Source organism: Stylophora pistillata, chromosome 2, assembly GCF_964205215.1.
Source record: "Stylophora pistillata chromosome 2, jaStyPist1.2, whole genome shotgun sequence".
NCBI lineage: Eukaryota > Metazoa > Cnidaria > Anthozoa > Scleractinia > Pocilloporidae > Stylophora > Stylophora pistillata.
Window position 1 is genome coordinate 35,399,878 of NC_142520.1, and position 22,847 is coordinate 35,422,724.

At 39.0% G+C, this 22,847-nt stretch overlaps 2 pseudogenes across 2 annotated transcripts; one reads left to right on the forward strand and one right to left on the reverse strand.

The window, feature by feature from the left end:
- Positions 1-1,902: 1,902 nt before the first annotated feature.
- LOC148739267 (uncharacterized) lies at positions 1,903-7,057 on the forward strand (annotated as a pseudogene). The gene is made up of 10 exons (XR_015997278.1): positions 1,903-2,390; positions 2,559-2,664; positions 3,081-3,242; positions 3,436-3,558; positions 3,744-4,663; positions 5,012-5,097; positions 5,370-5,477; positions 5,690-5,886; positions 6,312-6,380; positions 6,593-7,057. The product of XR_015997278.1 is annotated as an uncharacterized LOC148739267 (transcript).
- A 228-nt stretch (positions 7,058-7,285) lies between these two features.
- On the reverse strand, positions 7,286-8,743 carry LOC148739268 (uncharacterized; annotated as a pseudogene). The gene is made up of 2 exons (XR_015997279.1): positions 8,142-8,743; positions 7,286-7,941 (listed from the first exon to the last, which is right to left on the reverse strand). The product of XR_015997279.1 is annotated as an uncharacterized LOC148739268 (transcript).
- Positions 8,744-22,847: the final 14,104 nt, after the last annotated feature.

Below are 22,847 nucleotides of genomic sequence, written 5' to 3' on the forward strand. Positions count from 1 at the left end.
CTTCTTGTTCAAACTCCAATTGCAGCTGAGTGGGATCAGTGCTTTATATTCTTAGCTCTATCTCCTACGTTCTAAGTACAGCCGTTCGCTATATTCTATCGATTTGTCCCGTCTTTATGGCTCTTCTCTTCTTAGTGCAACACAAACGTAGCGCTAGCTGAAACTTAGGAATTCTCAGTGCATAGACAACTGGATTGAAAAAAGAGTTTGAATAATTTAAAATGTTCACCATGAAATAAACTTTCAATGGCGACGATTCCTCAATTATAAAGATTAAAAAGTTTAAGATAAGCAAGGGAAGCCAACTTAGTAAAGCTAACATGGATACAAAAAAGTCGCATGTAATTAGTAAAGTTTTCACAGATGCAAACAATGATTCAGCAAGTTTACCGGAAAGCGTGGTGCGACTCAAACGGTTGAAACTTATTTCAGAACATTAGCTCTAACAATGGGCCAACGTTCGAAACAGCTTTAGAAGTCCTTTCCGCGGCCCATTTACATTATAAACTCACTTTAGAAGCATTCACAGTCACCAACTAACATTATTGACACAGCTGTTAAAACCAATTTATTTTTTTCTCAGTTCGTGAGCGGGCGGCATTCTACAGATCCTGCAATCTGATCGGTTCCGAGAGCGGGCAGTATTCTCCCCATCCGGCCCGCTCACAGCGGGCGGTATTCGTTTCGCTTGAGTCATTTTGAAGAACATCTCAAGCTTCGTTACAATTTTTCCCAAAATTAATATGTTATTTTGCCGGCTGGGCAGAATTTTTGAGCAAAGACTTTGGTCGCGACCTTTTGGCGATAAATGATATTAATTCTTTCTTCTCTCCTGCTCTCAAATCACTTTGGTTTTTCAGCGAAAGTTGATTTCGAAATAAATTTCGTTGTACTACGTTTGTTTTTAAAAAGATTCAAACGCGGCTTAAAATCAATTTTTTATTCTGTAATACTTCGCAAAAAGTAACTCAGAAAGTTAAGAGACGTAGTTGCAGTTAACAATTACACTGAATCGGTCTGACTCTCATTCGTTAATATCTGAATTGTTCAACACAATTTGTTCGTTTGTGAAACGCTGAGCGAAGTTTTGAGTTCTTCTATAAATACAGTTTCGCCTATTGTTTGCAAGTCTCTTGAATTTGGACATTTCTGCAGTAAATTTCACAACAGTAACCAAAGGAGTTCGATGAATAAAAGTCGCATTAAATTCCCTTGTGTCTCGCTGGAAAGAGTCTGACTAACTTAAAGTGCACCTATACCCAAAAAATTTTTTTCGCTTAACGAAGGAAGCTTATTATTTTGAGTATTTCTGCGCAAAAATTTTTTTATTTGCTCAAATCTTCAATTTTCTATGCCCAGTCAAAATACGGAAAATCGGCCGCCATCTTGCCCCACGACCGAGTTTAAAGAGGAATGGCTCTAGTGGGTAATGTGACGTCAAATCGAGAACACGAAAGTCTGCATTTCACACATTTTCACTTGTTTGGGAAGGATGTAGTCGATAATTGTCCGAAAATATGCCGACTAAGTGTGTTGTAGAAGGATGTAGCAACGTGCGAAATTTGCAAGAGGGTATCGCGCTTCATACATTCTTCATACAACACACCTAGTCGGCATATTTCGGACAATATCGACGACAATCTTCCCAAACAAGTGAAAATGTGTGAGATGCAGACTTTCGCGTTCTCGATTTGACGGCACATTACCCGCTAGAGCCATTCTTCTTTAAACTCGGTCGTGGGGCAAGATGGCGGCCGATTTTCCGTATTTTGACTGGGCATAGAAAATTAAAGATTTGACCAAATTAAAAAAATTTTGCACAGAAATACTCCAAAAAATAAGCTTATTTCGTTAAGCGAAAAAAAAATTTTGGGTCTAGGTGCACTTTAAAGGATCCCTTCCAACCACAATACATTGCGCGCGTGATAAGTGAAATCCGCCATTTTCTCTGCCCTCCGGTATTGGACAAGTCGTGAAGTGGAAAGAAATCCTCGTTCATCCGAGTACATTTGCCTCACTGAGGTCTTGAATTTCCTCAATCGCGTTCCAAATTTATTGTTCTTTCTATTTGACTAGTTATTTCTTAATTATTTTTTCTGTTTGGGGGCAAATTTATCGGGTAAACCGGAGGTCTTCGATCGCCTTTCATGTTCCTCACCGCGGACGACCACAGGCAACCGAGGGAACAAAAAGAATTATCCTTCGAGAGTCAACTTTTCGCCTGTGGAATGAAAGGAAAGAAATGTTGAATATCAAGGGGCTAAGTAACAGCCAATTTGCCGAGATTTTGCTCCATCAAAACATTGAGGAGCTTCGTGCGAGGACGCTGAGGAGCAGTTCCTGTCAAGAACTGCCAGCTGAAACCTCTATCGACAACGGACCCAACTCAAGTAAGATTTGAGTTCCGTTCATCAGTCTATTTCTCTTCAAGGCTGGTGCACTTTCATTTTGATTTTTTCAAACTGTGTTATCTAAATCCAGTAAACAAAAACTATTTTCCACTTTTTAGCATTGAGTTTGATTTTGGTCGACTCATTTATAAATGATGTTCTGTATAGGTAGACGTGAGCTCTTCCAATCTACCCCTTTGAGCAAAAGAGCAAGGATCGAAATTGATGTATCTCCTGTAGTTCCGGGCAGAAACGAAGAGGACACAAATACACTGTGAGTACACACGTTTTACATCAGTTTCACTGAACTTTTAGCTTCAAACTAATGGTAGGCTGGATGAATGTATAGCTGAAAGTATTATTCTGACCTGCTTTCCATCAAATTGACATGCGAATAAACATAAATATCATTCTTATTGCATACGACACCAGTGCTTCCAGGGAGTTTCTAATATGATTTGTTTTACACAAACAAACCTTGGCCAACTTCTTGTGGTAATGTTTCAGTTGTCTTTTTATTGCTATGATGATGATGAGGAGGAGGATGATGATATCGTAATTCTTTAATTTTTAATTATTATACTTTATTACTTTTCCTCAGTTTTCTAGCCCTGAACATTCACACAAATCGTGTTTTGAATTACCACTGCATTGTAATTTTGAACATTGTTATCTTTATTTTCCTCTCAGTGTCGATATAACTGGGGTATCCGTTGGGCAAGAACCAAAAAAAGATGATTTTCTGGCTCAAGAAATCTCAGTGTCTGCAGTGTCACTTGTGCAGGGTATGGCTACCCTCAATCCTGAATTTGGGAGTCTCAGAGGAGATCCTTTTGTGGATGATAGTATGGGGTATGTACATGTGTATTAATTGATTTAACTTTACTGCAAATTTAGGATCATGTTTTGGTTATATATCTTGATCCTCCACTGTTGAGTGCATTGAACACAACATCTTTTCATGTTCAAGATGTCCCTCATGATTATTTCTAATGTCAATAACAAACAATATTTAAGCTTTCATTGTTTTGTCCTTTGTTCCTAGTTCTGGTCCTGTTTCAAGTGATGAGTCCATTGACAGTTCTTTGTCTGATTATGAATCTTCCGATGCCCTGTCCAGTGAAGGTGAACGTGAAGAAGATGACCTGTATCAGCCTCTGTCTTTCAGGTCAGTAAATATCAAATTGATGAAAAAGAAACATCTTGTACTTATTCTAGGGATTGTAAGGTGAAATCCTGAGGTATGAGATTAAGGAGGATTATTTTGGCAGTCAAATGTAAAACTGCCCATATGCTGCAAGAATTTGAAATAATATAAATTTTGATGATTTCAACTAATTTATTGCATTGTAGCTCCTATGAGCATTCAGTAGATGAAAGTGCAACTCTGACAGCTATTGAATCATGCCCTATTGCTGAAGGAAAGTCAGTGGTTCAAGGGCATCAAGAAGAACCTGTAAATACCTGTTCTGATGTTCTACCAGAAATGGTATCTCGTACTTGTAAAGAGCACAAGAAAATGTTACAGGAAACTATTCAGAAGGATTTTAAGGAACTTATGAAGGGCAAAAGTTCATCATTAAAATATCAAGCCCTGTATGAAGGTGCACGAGTGATGGTGGATGTGGAGAAAATTTTGCCATTGTTTGAGGTTCCATGTGGGAAGAAAAGTTGTGGAGAAAAAAATGAAGTTGTGGAGCAAAAGCTTGAAGCTGGTGTGTTGACAGTTATATACCAGTGCAAAAATGGCCATCGTTGTGTCTGGCACTCATCCAAAGTTCTTTCAATCAAAGGTGGGCAGAAAGTGTTTGTTTCATCAACTCTCTTGGCAGCAGCAACATTGATTACTGGAAATAACTTTGAAAAAATCAGCCTCTTTGCATCTTCTTTGAACATGAATTTCATCTCATCAACGACTTTCCATCGTATTCAGACATTTTATGTTGTTCCAAGCATCAAGGAACTATGGGCTGAAATGAAAGGAAAAATTTGGAATCTATTTGAAAAGGACCATTTGGTTCTTTGTGGTGATGGGCGAATGGACTACCCTGGTTTTAGTGCAAAGTATTGTTTGTACACCATGATGGACCACTTCCTAGATTTAATTGTTGATGCTGAGGTAGTGGACTAGAGAGAGGCAAGTGGCACCTCTTCACTCATGGAAAAGATGGGCTGCAAGAGGATCCTTGAGAGAATGGTGGGAATATTAAATCTTCAAGAGTTGGTGACTGATGCATCTAGTGTTATAATGAAGATGGTCAGAGAACTAAAAAGTAATGTTTTAGTAAATTTTTTCAATTTGATTTTCTATACTTGGCCCCACGTGCTTTGTTACCTCCTTCAAAACATAGGCTAAAATTCATGAATTTTTTTTTTTTCTGTTTATGCCAGTTGAATATGTGATGGTTTCTTTTCATTGATGTTTTATTTGTTGTTGTTGCTTTCTATTTGTTGTTCATCTCTCAACTTTTTTCAATTTTTTTCTTCCAATTCTTTCCATAGAGGTGAAAAATATCGGGTTTGCATTCACAGTTGAATTTCAATTGTTATATATAGTGATTCAAATTTCATTCTCTTCTATTATTATTCACTGTAATCTTAATGTATGTGCTTTCTGACAGGTCAGAATTGTGAAGTGCTGGAGCACTTTTTTCATTCGCTAGATGTGTGGCACAAATCTGTCAAGCTGACAGCAAAGGTGTCTGCTGTAAGTATAATTTTTTAGGTATTGGATATAGATTTGCAAAGGTGTGACTTCAGGGTGGGTGCTGCGCCTCCTATTGGTAAGGCATTAATTCTACTGCATTTCAAGCAAGGAGAAGGCCCTCAAAATGATATTGGGACAACACAAATGTGTAGGTATCTTTCTTGGACTATGATTCCTACTGTATAACTTAATCTCAATCTGGATCCTAATTCAGATACCAAAGTAGGTTTCTGATTTACAGGCCACCTGAAGTAAAATCATTTCTTCCATAGGCCTCAAAAACAAAGGGGTGTGAAGCTTTGGCACAGTGGATCGAGCCAATAAGAAACCACTTTTGGCACTGCACTGAAACCTGTGATGGGGATTTGAGTAAACTAAAGGTAGGTCTATCATAATCAGTAGGCTGCTATGCATGTACACATTGTTAAGTAGTCATAAATGTAACACAATTTTACGTAAAAATGGGTTTTTCTGAGAAGTGTGTTCTAACAGTAAACGACTGGCAAGCAACAGTTGCAGTGTCATCCAACTGTGCTTCAGATGACAGTTATTTACAGGCAAGTAGTGAATTAAATTGGTAATATTCTTGCAGGAAATGTGGATCGGAGTAATCCACCATGTCTGTGGAGAGCACGAGTGGGAGAATGGTGAGTGCTCCCATGGACAGTTGACTGATGTAGAAGAGGGTAAGGAGATTTTAGCTAAAGACTCAAAAGCAGCAGAGGAGTTGCGGAAAATAGTATTTGACGCTGAATGGTTGAAGTCTCTACAACACTATGTGAGATTTAGGTATGTTCTTCCTGTCTGGATGCAGAACACACAACATACATTTGTCCCTAGTTACCGTTATGAATGAGTTGTATCAAAAAATAGATGTTCAATTATCAGATTACAAGAATGAAGTTGGAATCATCAAAGCCTACCATGCCATACCAGAAACTTTATTTTACATTCAGACTTGCAGAGTAGCAATTGCTGCTAGTTGAAAACAGTAACAAGATATTTGACATATGTAACCTACCATGAGAAATTCTCACTCAGGTTTTGTTGCAAAATTATCCAAACATTACAACATTTGTTAATTTAATCCTTCACGTTTTATAATCTTTCCCTTCTAAATTTTAAAATTTTGGAAATTATAACTTTTGATTTGGGGCACTCCTAGTATTGGAAAGGTTGATAAATGGTTGTTTTGCTTGTTTTCACTCCTCTAGGCACACAAGTAAACTGGAGAACTTTAACTCTATGTGCCTGAAATATGCTTCCAAACGAATTGCATTTTCGTAAGTAGCAATCATTATTCATGCACATATATTTCAATTTTTTTTAATGTTTGTTAATCCCCCCCCCCCCCTTTTTACTGGACAACATAATTATTTCGAGGTTAATTTGAGATAGCACAAAAAAAAAAAAAAGAAAAGAAAAAAAAATTGCCATACACTGCCTCATTTAAGAACCTGCTAATTAGAGAATCAATGATTTTATCTATTCTTAGATATGAAGTCTTCACCGGAAGGTGTTTGTTGGCTGTGCTGGATCACAACTTCCATCTTTTCCGGAAGACAGTCAGTGGAAAATTCAAGAAATTGTACTCGAAGCGGTCTGGAAACTGGAGAGCAGAAGCAGTGAAAGAGGACAAGAGCTATAGCTACTGGCCAGCACTATTTGCAGAAATATTGTGTAAGAGAGCCGAGGATCTGGAAACTGCAGCAAGACATGTAACTGTCTCCCCAACAAATCCACAGCACCTTGCCCCAACCATAGCCATGAGGGAGTCACCAACTACTGGAGATTTGGTCGCTGCAAGATTGTCAAGATTCAAACAGCAGAAACAGAAATCTTAGTAAACCCACATGGTGACAATTGTCATGATGAAGAAGTGGGAGGATGATTAATCATTGCTTTATGAACTTTTGAATGTTCTTACAATTAGTTTAAAAATGGTTGAGGAACTTTCAAAAACAGGACAATATATAAGCTCTAATAAAATGTTTTTATCCTTGGCCAACTCATAATTGCTGATAAATGTGTAAACATAGATCGAAAATTTTCTAAAAAACCCGTCCGTTTTTCGAAGTTATAATCAGAATTTTTATAAATCATAGTTGGCCTTTGTCTAACAACTCTCATTCATAAACTCGGGAAAGAGAAAGGGGAAATCGTTTTTCCCAAACCAAGAAACATAAACTCAAAAACAAACTCAAAAACATTTCATCAGATATTTGAACGAGAGGAGTAACAATTACTAGTAGCTTACCAATGTGGTACACTTTGCAAAAATTTTCGCAAAATTACAACAGTTCATCAAGAACAATAAATAACAAAATGCTTATTCAGCAACTAGGATTGCCTATATCCCATATAAATGCCATCTGGAGCAGGATAGAATCTCCTTATTGTGAGAACAACGCATGAAGGCAAAACAAGTCGGTTTCCCTTTCTCAGTTTCCCATATTTCCATAAAAATTACTGTCTGTAGGCTGCCTTTCTAAAGGAATTTGTAGAATAATCCGGTTCTTCGGCCAGTATGTCGAACCTAGCCCGGATAGCTAACGTCAATACTTCCTGGTCAAGGCGGATGTTTTGAAACATGGCGTATGAAGTGGCACAAGTTCTCTTTCTACAACAAACATTCTCCAAATCTAGAGGCATTGGTCTACAAACTGAACAATCACACCATTCAGGAACATCATCTCGATCAGGATAAGGATCAGCAGAGTGTGCTGCAGAGTCGCTGATTTCTGCTCGGATGTTTTTCGCATAATCCAGACTTCCCTTGCCTTGCCTGAGAACTCTTAGAAGGATGTGGTCTTTTTCATCCGTGGCCAGGGTTTAAATAAATTCCTTGTGGAGAGAATGAAAAATGATTGAGTGAACTTGAAAGACAGTAGCATGCTTTCACCGAGAAAAAAATTTCGGGTTATTTTGAAACAAATTCGATTTTAAAGTTGCCGAGTTTACAGTGAATGTGTGATTGCTTTGTTGGGAAATGTAACCACCGAAGACAACGATGGCGTGGACACATATCTTAAAACTAAACTTACTTGTATTTCCCTTTGTGCAGTAGCGGCTTGCTCTTGATGACGAGAAAAAGCACTGGGGTTTCTATTCACCACAACTTCGACCGCCTTGTTCTTGCACGCCGCTCTCTTAGTTCCACACGTGCAGCTGCTGGAGAATTTTATCGACGCATTTTGGCATGGACAGCCAGGAGTTTTAGCCGTCTTTTTGCGGCTACATGAATTCTTACAGGAACAGGTCTAGGACAGGAGAAAATACTTGCTATTGTAAATCGATGAATTTCAAGAAAGGATTTCTGGTCTTGTACTATCACGCAGAAAATGTAGTATTGAGCTTACCACTAGATTCACGATCGCCAAAGGCAAAGGGACAACGTGAGATGTTGATACGATGGATTCCTCGTTTCCTCGGCCGCGTGGTGCCACAGGCGAACCGTACACATTTACGGGTGTCGATGGACCTTCAACATCGATATTCCTGCTTGTCTCGTGGTCTGTTTCTTCCATTTTTGGCGCAATTGACGTCGATCTCTTGACCTTTCGTCACGTCACGCCGTTTGCGAGTCACGCTACTGGCATCAAAACAATAATAGAGGCGCGCAGGGTATTGTGGTTGGAAGGGATCCTTTAAGCTTTTCGGTGGAAGAAAAACCGATTTACACAAACCATTGCAGAAAATCGAAGAAAACAAATACGCAGACTAACAACTCCAAAACACACGTTTGCATTCTCTTACAATTTGACTTTTCCGTGACATTTTAAAAAGGAACAGAGATAAATCTTCGAAGATTAATCGTCGTTGGTAATGAACAGTACTTTCAGTAAGATCTCCGAGTGTTTTTCTTTGTACGCGAAAACCGTTGCACGGTCATTTAACTGTTTGTGTGTTTGTCATATCAGTATGGATGTTACTAAAATTAGTAACGGGGAACGGAGAACGGGGAACGGGTGTACAGCAGTAACCCACCTGAGAATTCAAAATGGCGGAGTAAACGATGTTTACAAACACTGATTTTATCGCTAGGTCGCCGCTTGCAGCGAAATTAGACGACTCGCTTTTATTTAACTATTGCCCAGGCGAAGCCACGAAGCTTAGTATTCCGAGGCGAGGATTCGAAGTCAACGTTTCTGCAATGGCTGCCACCATTTGTTCTGACGTCTCTCTTTGTTTTTCCTTCCTGAAATCTGCATCTTTTGGCAGAGTTTGGGTATGTTGGTTGTTTGCATTGCCCAAGAGCATTTTTTGCAGATAAGTAGCAAGGAGGCAATATCTTAGATTAACAGAAATGAGCTAGGAAACGTAATAACCAGCCTAGTTATTAAACTTACTGCATGCAGATATCTGCTTACTTTACCGCAAAATAACATCAGGAACACAGCTTTCTATCGACCCATAAACTTCCATGTAAACAATAGAGAAATCAAACATTGACAGAACTTTTAATAACATTTAATTTAACAGGAAAACATGAGTTATGTCTTCAAGAATGTAGGTGTATAAATTCACATTCATGCTAATGCTTAAAATAATATTTACACTGCATTGATCATATTCAAGAGAAAGTGATTCTCATAATGGGCGTGAAAGTCATTCAGCTGTTTGCTTTACAACATTATTGATATTGCTAGGTTGTAACGGTGAAGATATTGGAGGTAAACTTCATTACCTTGTAGTACAATTACTCTATGAATATAAGAATAAATGCCGCGAGCTTATAGTTATATGAGTTGATTGTTCAAATGTTGAGCATGAATTGTAAGATGAAACAACAACAAACATATGAAACATATGTATGAACTGCGGTTATGAAACGTATATGTGCACGATCCTTCGCAGTAAAGCACTATTTGAGCAATAGTGAAAATCAGACCTGTAAAAAATTTCAGGCCTGTACGGGATTCGAACCACTGACCTCTGCGATACTAGTGCAGCGCTCTACCAATTGAGCTAACAAGCCAACTGGGAGCAGGCCATCAAATTAATTCGACATAAAACCGTAGATGATAAATCAAACAACAATAAACATATGAAACATATGTATGAACTGCGGTTATGAAACGTATATGTGCACGATCCTTCGCAGTAAAGCACTATTTGAGCAATAGTGAAAATCAGACCTGAAAAAAATTTCAGGCCTGTACGGGATTCGAACCACTGACCTCTGCGATACTAGTGCAGCGCTCTACCAATTGAGCTAACAAGCCAACTGGGAGCAGGCCATCAAATTAATTCGACATAAACCCGTAGATGATAAATCAAACAACAAAAAACATATGAAACATATGTATGAACTGCACAATTGGTAGAGCGCTGCACTAGTATCGCAGAGGTCAGTGGTTCGAATCCCGTACAGGCCTGAAATTTTTTTCAGGTCTGATTTTCACTATTGCTCAAATAGTGCTTTACTGCGAAGGATCGTGCACATATACGTTTCATAACCGCAGTTTATACATATGTTTCATATGTTTGTTGTTGTTTGATTTATCATCTACGGGTTTATGTCGAATTAATTTGATGGCCTGCTCCCAGTTGGCTTGTTAGCTCAATTGGTAGAGCGCTGCACTAGTATCGCAGAGGTCAGTGGTTCGAATCCCGTACAGGCGTGAAATTTTTTTCAGGTCTGATTTTCACTATTGCTCAAATAGTGCTTTACTGCGAAGGATCGTGCACATATACGATAAATTGTAAGATACTTACCTCTTATAGGACTTGACTTCTATGCAACCTGCAATGTGTGCCAGACAAAATCTAAATTTATGAAGCACTCAACATTTCAAAGAAAAATCCTTCAATAAAACCTACACTTACCGTCCATGCTTTTCGCTTCGACGATCGCGTTTGAAGAGCACGTGCTCAAAACTAGTTGCCAGACCCTTTTAGTTCCCTTTACTCCGCCCGCGGATCTGCCTTTGCCGCATCGGTCTGGTCAGCCACGAACGTGCCTGCAGCCGATGTCAACGCGGACAACCTTTTTAATCTTCGCTCGCGAAGTCAAGCCAACAGACTCCGCCATTTTGAAATCTCAGGCGGGTTACCGCTGTACACCCGTTCCCCGTTCCCTGTTCCCCGTTCCCCGTTCCTCATTCCCCGTTCCCCGTTCCCCGTTCTTCGTTCTCCATTACTAGTTTTAGTAACATCCCAACAGTACTGTTGTTTATTCAAAAGCGTACGCTTTTTTCCTCTTCAATTGACAAGTGTCACATCGTGACATTTACTTATCAAAATATGTTTCAAAGTTTACTCGGAAGCCTTTTAAGTTACCTTTACAATTAAAATTGTTTAGGTGAAAGCTTTCTCTTTAGTTTGAATAATTTCTGTTTTCTTTGTTATCCACTCGCTAACAAAATGTTATGTTTATAGAGGATTTTCCCGTGATTAAACACGTAATTGTAGCCTAAATCATTCGGGTTCTTTTGGAAATCACTTTTTTTATGTGTTAGAAAAAAATGAAATGTTATTCACCAGCGTAGGTCGGTCCGTATTGAGAAAAACTGTGCCCTCTGTCTTGAGTACCACCCGAGGCCGTAGGCCGAGGGCGGTATCCAAGTCAGAGGGCACAGTTTTTCCCAATACGGAACTCCCGGCTGGTCAATAACATATATTTATTTTATCTCAAAAATTTAGATAAAGATGAAATATTTTAGATTCCAATTTGAAGATACAGAGATGAAGCTCACAGTCGACATCATTTGTAATGGGATAGGATCAAAATAAAGATTGCAGATGTTTAATTTACCTTAAAGAAAAATGAATTGCGCGTTGTAATTCTTTTATTAAGGAGGGCAAGCTTAAAGGAACGTGAAATGATCCTACGTAACTTTAGGCCACTGCGAAGGGAAAGAAAAAGAACGCAAAATGATAAAAACGTTGCGACTGAACATTCCTCGTAATCTGATTTCATTTCTTTTATTGGAATTACGAGTTCACTGCTGTTGTAAAAAGATATCCTAAACGACTAAATGACTCCTAGGTAGAAATTGAGGTCAGAAATCATCGTGTTTTTTGGCAATAAGCTATCATTAACGAATATTGCTTTTAATGCACCTCACTATTCATTATGAAAGCCGATGGTTCTCTTGTCTCAACTAATTAAAAATGAGTTTCCATATCTTTTTGTTCAAACCCTGATTGCAGCCGAGTGGGATCAGTGCTACATATTCTTAGCTCTATCTCCGGCGTTCTAAGTACAGCAGTTCGGTATATTCTATCGATTTGTCCCGTCTTCATGGCTCTTCTCTTCTTAGTGCAACACAAACGTAGCACTCGCTGAAACTCAGGAATTCTCAGTGCATAGACAACTGGATTTAAAAAAGAGTTAGAAAAATTTAAAATTTTCACCGCGAGAAAAACCTTATTCTTTATAACAGTTATAAAGACTAAAACGTTTATGATAAGCAAGGGGAGCCAACTTATTAAAGCTAACATTGATACATAAAAAAGGGTCTTTGTTAAGCGTTTGCTTTGCGAGACTCTGTTTTGCTGTTGTGAAGGAACCCTTCCCCGTTGAAAATTTCGCCAGATCCCAATGTTACACACAAATAAAATGATTGTTAGACACAACACAACGGGGACTCTCATATAATGAGTAGTTTGAAATGCACTAAAAACATATAACAAATTTAGTATTGTAGAAAGCAAGACAGCGAGTGTCCAAAGTATGAAAATGGCGATGCGGTATGTTCTGTTTGACAGTGATCGATGTTTAAACGGCCAATATACGGCGTAAAATCTCTCACAGGATATATAAACCGTAGATAGATATGAGCCGAACGAAAAAATGGTATCGGTAAATCTGAAGACCAGATGAAAGCCATAATTTGCTGTCCAAAGCTGATAGGCTTCTCCAACATAATAAATATAGATGGGTACGGAGCAGCTTCCTAACATCAAATCAGCAAACGCCATGTTCATAACTAAGAAAAAACTTTTCCTGCGAAGTTGTTTGGTAACTACAAAGATGACAAGAGTGAGCAAGTTTCCTACAATAATTAGGACGGACGATAAAATGAAGGCGCTGCACAATGTGATGCCTTCTACCTTGGAAGAAAAACGTTTTGGGAGTTCGGACCCATTTTTCAGGCTTTCGTTCACTGTCGACGTGTCTATCATGATCAGTGTTATCGGGGAAGGCCGGAATCAATGCTTCAAAGAAGAAGAGCACAACCTTTGGCAACGACAAGAAATAAGAACAACTGAAAAGCTATTTGCATGTCATGGTAATTTTACTCCAGGTGTTCATATAGTTAAAGTAGACAGTCCTTTTTAAATCAATATCATGCGACTTAAGACCCTTCTTGTCACAATAAATGCCCTTTTATCAAAAAACGTGTTAGTTGTTCATGTCCTTTTTCTTTCACGGAAAGTCAAACTTTAAGTGAATGCAAATGTATTTTGGAGGTGTGAGAGCCTGCTTGTTTTTTTCTGCAATGGTGTATGTAAATCTTGTCTTTCTTCCACCAAAAACCAAAAACTGAAGTCAAATGAAACGGTTTTCCTAGCCAGACAAAAGAGGATTTAGTGCCACTTTCAATCATCGAATTCCTTCTGTTTCTATTCTAGAATCTACTATAGAAATATCCAAATCCAAGAGACTTTTAAAGAATAAGCGAAATATGTATTTATAGAAGATCTCAAAACTTCGCTCAAAGTTTACAAACGAACAAACTGTTTTGGAGAGTTAAAATGAATGAAAGTCAAATTGATTAACGAAATTTTTCATATGCAAATACCTCTCGTTTTAACTTTTTGAGCACTTTTTGTGAAGGATAACTAATTTAACCTAAATTACAAATAGCTTTTAGGTGGCGCTTCAATCGTCTGAGATAACAAATTTAGTACAACAAAATCTATTTCGAAATGAATTTTTGCGAAAAAACCAAATTTACTAAAGAGAGAGAAGGAAAATTAATGTAATTGATCGTCAAAGGTCATGACTGGTCTTTGCTTCAAATTGCTGCCCTACCAATAAAACAAAATATATTTATGAAAAATTGCAACAAAGCTAGAGATGTTGTCCATAGAGACTGAACACAAAAAGGATACCGCCGGATGAGAAAACACTGTCCGCTCTTGGAACCAATCAGTTCGCAAGATTTGTGGAATACCGTTCGCGCACGAACTAAGAAAAAAAAAACTTTAATGCGAGTTAAATTGTTAGCAGGTTACTTGCCCAGCTCAAATTTTCTTCGTAAGTCAACTAGGGAGTTATTATTTCTTGATGAGGGATAATCTTCTTTCGAATGATGAACTGAATGTGTAACAAATGAAGATTCCTAGGCGTTGGAAATTCTATAAGTCCCGGTTTAAAAAAAAAAATCACTTCAGACATATTCCATCTGCTCACAACAACAACTTTTAATATTAGTTCCGGTCCTCCACACGGGGGTGGCGCCTGGCACTTACAAAAAACAAACAAATAAGAAATCGCGTGTCCATCCTTCCCCCTCCCCCGAAGAACGGCTCCGAATCCTCAGCTCTTGTACTCTGGCTGGCCTGCAACGTTCAACGGGCATAGTCTAGTTATCGGACGTATAAACTTCTGGCCTCTTGTGCTCACTTGGACGACGCGCACCTGTCCATCTTCACCTGGGAACACTTCTTCTACTCCACCCAGATGCCACTGACCGCGTGGAGCATTCTGATCAAGAACAAGTACTACTTCCCCAACCTCTAGGTTTTCTTTGGCCTCTCTCCATTTCTTTCGCGTGTTAAGTATTGACAGATACTCCTCCCTCCAGCGCTTCCAGAACACCCTCACCAGGTTCTGAATCAGTCTCCATTGGTTCCTGGGATTAAACGCGATGTCATCGGCAACTTGAGGTGCTAGTTGTCCTCTTAGCTGCGCAACTAAGAAGAGGTTAGGTGTCAACACTGACTCGTCTGGCGGGTCAGCTCCTTCATACGTCAATGGCCTCGATTTCATCAATGCTTCTACTTCCTTGATAGCAGTCTGCAGCTCGTCATGGGTTTACCCAGCATTTCCAACCATTCCTTTCAAAGTTTTCTTAGCCACTTTAACCAGCGACTTAAACACCCCTCTAAAGTGCGACCCCAGGGGAGGCTTCCAATTCCATTTGATCCTGTCATTGGCAACATTACCCGCGATCTGTTCCTGGTCTATTGCTTGAACAAGCTCTCTGAGCTCTCTCTCTGCTCCTAGAAAGTTTGTCCCATTATCACTTGCAATTTCTTCCGGTCTTCCCCTGGTGGCTACCATTCAGCTGAACGCATTCAGGAAATGTGTGTTGCTCAATGAACATGTCATTTCTAGATGCAGCGCTCTGGTTGCTGCGCACGTAAACAGGCACAAATACCTTTAAGCATAACCTCTTCGAGTAATCTTGGTCGTGAAAGGGCCAGCGTAATCAACACAGCACTTTGTAAACGCTCTCATCGTTGTTCCAACTCTTGTCCTTTGAAGCGGTGCCATGATCTACACTGATGTATTGACTTTACACGCCTTCTCTCATACACCTTACATTCTTTGTCCCAATTCTTCACCTCTTGTCGACCATCTATAACAAAGTATCGTTTTCGTACCTGAGCTAGCACTGACGTGGTTGATGCCCGCATGTCGGCAACGGTTATAAACGTCTGCAACAATTAATTGGGTGATGGGGTGTTTCTTTGGCAAGATCATGGGGTGGTCTGCCTCATAAGATAGTTCTGCTTGGTCCAATCGCCCTCCGACTCACAATATACCTAGCTCATCCCCAATAGGGGTAAGAAGTTTCGAATGGCTCTGTCTTCTGACTTCTTTTCCTGCAATCAGGTCTTTTATCTCTCCAGGAAGTCTTTCCTCGTGTGCTTGTTTCACCCACACTTTTCCATCTCTGTCTATTTCAATTGGCGTCAATGTAAGTCCGCTCCTGGCTAGAACACCTAAAGGTTTGCCTTGTTTCTTCACTTTGGCCAACAACAAATCAGCAAAACTTCTCACCCATGCTGTGACTCTTCTAAGTCGGTTCCAACTGGAATACTTTAGTGGATTCATCAATGGCTGTGAAATCTCTATTGCAAAGGTCATCTTCGGTTTAACTATCTCACCTGGACATTCTTCTAACAGTTTTTCAAACACGGCATTTTCCTTGAGGCCAGACATCTTCGTGCTCACTTAGGAATTTAGGTCCACTAAACCAGCGATATTTACTTGTTAACACCTTCGCGTGTAGCCCTCGAGTTGCATCATCCGCATAGTTTAAATCAGTGGGGACATGTCGCCACTGTCTGGGACTAGACCTCTGATGGATCTCTGATTTTCGGTTGGCAACAAAAGTCTTATATGTTCTCGACTGACCCTAAATCCAGAGAATGACGTCCTTACTGTCTGTCCTTAGTTTACAGTTCTCAAAAGGTATCTGTAACAGCTTTGACACCTTTCTTGCCAGTCTAAGACCGAACACTGCCGCCATTAGTTCTAGCCTCCCGGTTAGCTCAATTGGTTAGAGCGCTGGACTGTTGTGCGGGAGGTGGAGGTTGAGGGTTCGAGCCCCGGCCGGACCAACACTCAAGGTCTTAAAATAATTGAGGAGAATGCGCTACCTTCCTTTGATATCAAGAAATGGATAGACATTCTAGTCTTCTCGGATAAGGACGAATAAACCGTAGGTCCCATCTCCTGCATCTATTAATTAGTTAATTTGGTTAGGCAGGGGACGTTAAAGAACCCGCTCAGGAGATTACTGTGATATGGTCTGGCCTGTTTACTGGGAATTTGGGGGGAGGGGGCATCTTCAAATAAGTTTATTATTATTATTATGTCACCTTCGTAGGTGCGACCTTCGCTTTCGCTGCAATAAATCGCACAGTCACTTCTCCATCTTCATATTTCTGCAGCACATAATTTACAGCTGCATTGGCTAACAACGATGTATCCACCAAAGTATGGATAGAGGTGTCTTCAACAATTTTCTAAGCAACACGATTGCACCTTAGAACTTGGACTCCAGAAAGTTCAGCTAACTGACTGAACCATTCTTGACACGTCTACTTTAAGTCACTGAGAAAGTCATCGTCCCAACCTAAACCCAGTAACCACGTCTCCTGCATAGCCATCCTAGCCCTAACTGTAAATGGTGCTAGCATCTGTAATGGGTCAAACAGTATGGCGAGTTTATTTAAAAACCCTCTCATTGGTATAGAGAAGATCCTGAGGGGGTTCCAGTTTGAAAGTAAACATATCCGTCTCAGCATTCCATTACACTCCTATCTCCTTCATGCGAGGTAGTTCAGACTCCTCAATGCTAACATTCGCCACACGATCTTCCACAGGAACATCTCTAAGTACCTCTAACCTGTTACTACACCAAAGCTGTACTTTAAAGCCTGCCTTGCCAAGTAGCTCTCTAAGCTGATCTCGAGCTTCAATCGCTTGATCATCCGTCTCTAATGAGGTCATAATGTCATCCATGTACATCTGTGATAGGATAATGTTTACTGCTAGTCGGTAGTTATCTCTATTATCCTCTGCATATATTCACATTGTGGTGGTTACGGACGCAACGAAAGGGAACTACACTTTGCAGTTGATTTTCCATAGCCGCGACTGTTAGTCTCTAATTCCAGACCAAATGACCAATTTATGACGTATGAAGGTAATAAAAGTTGTATTAATTCTTTGCAATTGGTTCCAAGTGGCAATTTGTTTTTTGTTAAATACGTCGCATCTAAACTCTATCGATGGTTTGCACCTCCCGCAGTGATACTTCAAAGTTAGGGGTGGGTTTATTAAAAAGTACATGAATAATTGTGGTGTTTTTTTATGAACGGACAGTTTCGTGACATGAAGATTACTACGTGGTAAATTATTAGTTCAATATGTATTGTCTGCCTCAATTGCATGAAAACGTTGAATAAAATTATCATGACTTTTCAGCTGTTGTTACTTCATGTTGTTGCAGAACGGCTGAGTTCCCTCCTTTAAAACACAGGATATCTCCCGATAAAACCGTTCTTCCTAAATCAGTCGGTCAGTTAAAAGTTTACAACGATTGACAAGTCGGCACTGCGCAAAAGCCTGGATAATGCATCTGAATTCGCAAGAAGTCTTCCTTCTAAAGCAGAAGGCATCGCATTGTTTAGCGCCTTTATATTATCATTTGTCTTTATCATTGCAGGAAACTTGCTTATCCTCGTTCTCTTTGTAGTTAGAAAGGCAATCCATAAGAAAGGTTTCTTCCCAGACATGAATATTGCGTTTACTGATTTGATGCTGGGAGCCTTTGCCTTGCCTTCTTACCTTTTCTTAGTTGGCGGAGAATTCTTTCAGCTTTGGACAGCAAAATATGATCTCCTGACCCTCTTAATATTTTATAGAATTTTAGATAACTCGTTGTGTTAGGCTCGTACCTATCTGCAGTCTTTATATCCTGTGAGAGATTCCATGCCGTATATTGGCCATTTAATCACCGATCATAATCCAACAGAACATGCCGCGTCACTATTTTTAGACTTTGGACACTCGCCGGCTCTCTGTCCACAATACTAACTCTGTTGTCGTTTCTTAGTTCATATGAATCTAGTCTGTATGTTTTTATCCCCGTCTTGTTAAATTTAACAGTCATCATGTGTGTCTGCAACATCGGGATCTGGAGGAATCTTCAAATCGAAAGAGCTACCTCACAGCTTCAAAACAGAGTTCTGCAAAAGAAACGCTTAACAAAGACTTCACTTTTTGTATCGCTGCTGGCTATACTATGTTGGCTACCCTGACTTATCATGAACTCTTTAAAAGATCTAACTAAGACAACAATACCATGGAAGTTTTATTTCATGTTGAACATTTTAAATGATTCAATCTCTTTTGTCAATCCAGTCAAGCGTTGCGTTCGTGCTGTAGAAGAGGATGGCAGCCATACCGACGGAACAAATCGAGAAAAGAACGACACCGTCGGAGATAAGAATCCACGCACTGAATCGTACCCTCCGGCAGGAAGAGTTTGAACAAGAACATAACATAACATAACATACATGTTTATTCAAACTCATATACAACTACATAAATTTGAAAGGGAGAGTCAAGAGGTTAAAACTCTCCTAAAAACTACAACAAACAAAAAAAAGCATAAATTTATAGCTTTAAAAAGGATTTAAGTTTACATTTAAAAAGTTCTAGGCTACCGGCTTCAACAACATTATACTGAGGTAAATTATTCGAATGACTAATTACATTATTAAAAAAAGAATATTTTGAAACAGTTAATTCTACATAATTTACAAGAAACTCATTTTTAATTAGACAATTTAGTTTTATGAACTGAGTTGATAATATAAATTGAGCACCGTAAGGAGTTTCAACTTAAAAGTTTGTATTTCATCCAAAGGATTCGAACATGTTATTTCATGCATTCTGTTTAATCGTAGTATGTTACCATTTTACACAAGAACAAAACTCGTTATAGCCCGTTCAGGACTACTGCATTTTGGCAGGCGCTACGTTTGTGTTATACACCAAGAAGAGGCCAGCCATGAAGACGGGACAAATTGAAAGGAGAAAACAATGGGGCTCCACTTTTAACATCGGAGATAGAAATAAGATTTTTACAGCCGATCCCACACACCTACGAGTAGAAGTTGAACAAGAAGATATGAAAACTAAGGTTTAATTAGCTGAGGCAAGAGGACCATCGGCATTGATACTGAGTAGTGAGATTCACTAAAATACCCATGAATATGGATTATTGTTAGAACATAGAAATGAATCATTTTTAAATATTTTAATAATTAAGGGTTAGTTCGTGTTCCTCCTTTTGAAGTATAGTTGAAACAATTTTAAAACACATTTTAAGAGCACAGAGTTCAGAAAGTACCTGTAAGCGAACTCAGCTTGTAGAAAAGCTACTTCAATTCAGACATATAAAAGAAGATATCCACGTAACACCTGTCAAACTTTGTAATGACTTTTTCCGCATTTTGTTATAAAAAAGCTGTAGCACCTGTAATAAACTTGGTCACAAAGTGTGACAGAATCCTCCCAGAGTAGTTATCAAAATTTGAAACTTAGGGTCTCAAAACTTCCTTTTCCTGCGTTTTTCAAGACATTTTTAGTAAATAAATAGGGAGGAAAATTTATTGGTTAGTGCACATAGTTTATTTTCCCCTTCACTAAAGCTATCGGTCAGGGAACGACATTCGACAAATTAGACAAATTGATTCGTGACTTACTGGGTAGTCGACTCCAACAGGTATCCAATTTCACCATTATTGTGCTGTTTTTTTGTTCTTTTTTCGCCTGCGAAAAGAGTTACGTTTTTTCGCTTGTAAAATTGTATTTTAGGCCTCGATGTACGTTAAGTAGAAGTAAAAAACTTTTGCTGAGTACTGTTTTATGACTGAATGAGCAACAACAATAAACAGTGCACGAGTTACTTTTTAAATTGCCCTGTCCGTCCCATCGCATTCCTTACATTCGCAAGCATTCAGTCAACGAGTCCATTTGTTTCTCCGCTTGAAAAGAATTCACGACCGTAAACTTCATTTTGGTCCCGAACTGAATACCAATAAACTGGTGCTACCTGTGAAATCTTATCACAGCCACTTTCTATAAACATCAATTTAGGTCGGCATTAAAACTGGACAGATTGTGGTAATCGACAAAGATAGTGCGCCAGTGTCTGACAGCAGATCATATCCAACAGAATCTGCAAGTCAGCTTAAACAATGCTAGCAATTAGTTCAAGTTAAACAAAATGGTACCTAACACAAAGAAGACGAAACATCTACTCATAGCTACACGACAGAAATTGAAATACGCTAACAACCCAACCTTAGATCTTTACATAAATGGCAACAGCATAGAAGAAGCCAAGGATGAAAAACTCTTAGGCGTCAAGATCGACAAGCGCATTAGCTGGCACAACCACATCGAATATTTAATTGGAAAGCTGAACACTAGGATTTATCTGCTAAAAAGAGCGAATGCCTACCTTGACCACCACTGCAGAAAATTGTTATTTAATTTGCTTATTAAGCCTGTCTTTGAATATTGCTGTTCGGTTTTTGGTAACGCCCCTAACGATCAACTGCTGAGAATACTTACAGTGCAGAAACGTTGTAGTAGGTTAATATCAGATGTTAGTTTCCACGATAACTCGATTCAAATGTTCAAGAAACTACAGTGGATGCCAATTCATGATGTAATGCGCATGAAGAAATTGTGCATGATGTTCAAAATTGTGAACGGAAAGTGTCCGCATTATTATACAAGCTATAGAACTTATGTAAAAAAAAACCCAATTCTTATAATACGCGAGCTTCTTTTCATGATCATTTGGGCGTGCCGAAATGTCGCTCCAACGCAGGCTTTCGAGCATTTCATGCGAGTGCCACTTACTTATGGAACCGTCTGGACGACAAATTCAAAATGATTACAGATGAAAGCAACTTTAAGAAACTTTTCGTGAACAATTTTTTACAAGGTAATTCAGATCGTGAACATTTTACTATCTCTAGAACGTTTTGAATATATTTATGTGCATGCTGTTCTTGATAATCTGGTTTTATAATTCTTCTTAATACAGCCCACAATGTAAACTACTGGGTTACCAGATATTGTGTTAGGTATTAAGTTTAATTTTTAAAGTTTATTTATTTATTTAATAAGTGTAATTCAGGCAGAGTGACCACTCAGCTCATTACAACATCAGCAATAACATATCTATCAGTAAGGAAACTTAAAATGCTTTGTTTACTAAAACGAGAACAAGAGAAAGAGAATTCCCCGTAATTATCCGGCGGAAGATAGAAGACAATTTGCACAATGCGACGCCTTCTGGCACTGAAGGGAAAATTCTAAACGATTCAGACTCATTTATGTACGTGCGTCATTGTATGATCATTGTAAAATGCATTTTTGAATATATCAACAATTCAGACTTCTTCGACCTCATGTCTGTTTATCAAAAATTCCGGAAAACATTCGGGTTAATGTAATTTTTTGTTAACAAAACCAGACCCACAAAGTTGTTACGTCCTCTGTACGAGCATCCAGGGCATTTCGCGTCAGAACAAAGTTCTCTAGATTCTATGTTTTGGTCTGAAGTGTAAGCGTTTCTTGGTCATGAATAATCTCAGTTTCACGGACACTGGAGCATGGATTGTGTTCATACGCAGTAAAATTCTAAATGGTAACAAATAGGAATAGCAATAACTCATCGATTCAAAATTAGTTTTAATTCACCGTCAAGGTTGCTTGGTTAACGTTTCCTCGACCGGATGAACAACTCTTACGAGATTTCCTGTCGCCTGCGCGTTGCCTGCTCGGTCTCCGCTTTGATTAACCTATCAAACCATGCTCTTATTATTGATTTCTTTTTTTCCAAATGCTGGGGCATTTCAAATCTCTCTATACCAAAATGTTTCTGATCCTGTTTAAGGACATCAACCAAAACAAAAACAAAAATTTCAACATTGTTGAAGGAAAATACCTTTAGAAATAGCTCGTTATATAGAACTGCAATACATGCAGCACATAATCTGTGGAAGGATCAAAACCATGACTTTTATGCGAGCGTTCTGTCACACTCTGTACTCTATACCAAGCTACTTAAAAAGTGCGATAGCTTTTTTTTTGATACTATATGCGAAAGGTTTTATTACAAAGTATGACAGGTTAGTGTTATGAAATAGGTTGTTGTTCATCGTGGCGGTAGGCGGTCCTTGACGCACCAATCACAACAGACCACCATGATATATAATGCTGCGCCGCAACCAGTCGACCCCATCGCCTGAAG